Here is a 2338-nt window from a genome sequence, read left to right as displayed (position 1 = left end):
GTTTCTGCCCGCCCCTCCCCGCCCTGGCAGCAGGTGCTGTGGGGGGTGCAGGCCCGGGCGGCCTGTGCGGGCAGGGCCCTCGACAGCAAATAACGCCTCAGGTGTGGGTGAGAGAAGGGCCTGGCAGGGCCGTGCTCCCCCCAGGGCGCTGCCCCGTGGGGGCCTGAACTCTGCTCCCGCCACGGTGACCGTTTCAGCTGTTTGATTTCCATCCCCTGAGGAGGAAGGGGAGGTTCTGCGCTCACACAGCCCTGCACACGCAGCTCGTGGGACGCCGGACGCGGTTTGGGCAGGAGGCACCGGGGTGGGATTTGATCTGAAGGCTCTGGTGGAGTCTTGGTGCCCGAGTGAAGTCACCAGACTCCTCTGCCAGCAGTGCAGGGAGGCAGGAATGTCTGGATGTCCTTCTCCTCTAACAGCCCCTGAATTGCACCCTAGATACGTCTTTATCTTTTGCTAACAATAAAAAAAAAGCCAAGACAACCAGGTTAGATGTACACGTTCACACTCTGAGTGTCTCTATTTAGGGGAGATGAATCTCACCACAGGCCTGTAGAAGTTCTGAAATAAGTGCTTTCTCTTAAAAACTCTTCAGTTCTAACATACACATATCTTGCTGGTTTTGTTACCTTCTTTCCCAGTTAAAAGTTGGGAAGAAAAATCACATTCATTGTCAATTTACCCTCCAGCACCTGCAAAGCAGCTGATTCCTTGGAATCGTTTGACCACAAATGGGGTATTCTTAACTTTTTAGTTTCTTTTAAGGCAGAGATGACCTGCTGATTCCAGAAAAGCACCTGGCTGCCCAGGTCACTTAAATTATTTACTTGTAACAGCTGCTAATACAAATTGTAGTCTAAATTTGCAACAGTCATTCCAACTCTTTTGCTTTCTTTTCTCTATTCCAGGTAGATGCAAAACATACAGAAATCCTCCCTCAGATGCCTTGTAGGCTGCATCAGTGCTTGTCAAACCACATGCAGCTTGGATGAGAAAGAGCCCTGCTACTCTCTGTCTGCAATAAATATCCTGAAAGTCTTTCTGTTCCTCGAGTTGCAGAGGAAACCCTTCAGAACAGTAGGAAGCTCAGCAAGTAACATCAGGTGCTGTCTACAAACAGACAAGGTGGGTAGTGACTTTATGTTCTTTGCAGAGGTGTAAATGTTAAATGATGGCAATTTGAATAGTAACAATGTTACTCATTTGAAAGCAGAAACATGTTTGTATTCTAGAATAATCTGTCCTCATGAATGAATTCTGGCTCTCTTTGGGTTTGGGATAATTCAGTGGATGTTACTCCTTTTATCTTTTCTTACAGCTTTGAAACCTGACTTACAGAGATCAGAGCTTATCTCTGTCTCAAGGGTTTCAAACAAAACGACTGCTTGAAATTAGAAAGCCTCTACTAACAAGTATCTGAGCAGAGAATCTAGCTTCTTGTGGTATTCCAGCTAGGATTTTCATGCTGCTGGAAGCCCACGGTATCTCTCTGTACTCTTACAACATTGTACATTTTTACCTTCCTAGAGGCAGTTTCACTTGATTCCTCCTCCTACTTCACCCACCTGGTATCTGATCCTTTAGAGAGTTTACAACGACCATGTAATTAACTGGCAGTTGAACCCTTGCAGGACTAGAATATTAAGAAGAAAGTCACACTTGGCCTTAAATTAAAGCAGATTGACTTAGAGTCTTTTCTGAAGTACTCAGCTTCTGCCCACATGCAAAGCTTATGCTGTGGAATGCAAGCCACAGATCTGTTATAGAGTTCAGGGGCAATCTGTACACTCAAATATTGTTCTGCTTGTTTTTTTCTCCTCTCACATAATTTTCTAACAATGCCCTCTTCCTCCACGCCTCTTTTCCACTGACAAACAGCATTGTACCCCTTGGAGCAAGGAAAGGAAAAGCGACTGAACTGCATCATCAACACATGGCAGTTCCTTTCATTTTTAATGAAATATATGACAGCAAATGGACCAATAATGTACCTAAATAAACCCCATTCATAGACCAAAGGAAGAAGACATTGTTCAGCACTAGATTTAATACACAGCAGGTATCCAAAGGATACAACAGAAAAGTTAATTCATTCAGAATTGTAAGGAAGCAACAGTTGTGTATTATTTTCTTTTTTTTTCTTTTGCTTGGTTTCATCATGTACAAACATTTGAACCAGGCTTCTCACCATTAGGCAGGTCATTGGACAGAGTTAAAGGAGACACTTTCTCATTATAACCAAGGTTATTTTCATTAAGCAAAACAAGGAAACATATTTGGTTAGCTTAAAAACTTATTTTAAAAACAAGAATTACAGAGAATCAGTGACAATTCTATT

This window comes from Chaetura pelagica, unplaced genomic scaffold (assembly GCF_000747805.2).
Source record: "Chaetura pelagica isolate M959 unplaced genomic scaffold, ChaPel_1.0 scaffold405, whole genome shotgun sequence".
Lineage (NCBI taxonomy): Eukaryota > Metazoa > Chordata > Aves > Apodiformes > Apodidae > Chaetura > Chaetura pelagica.
The sequence above is the reverse complement of the archived record's forward strand: the minus strand, read 5'-3'. Positions refer to the sequence as shown.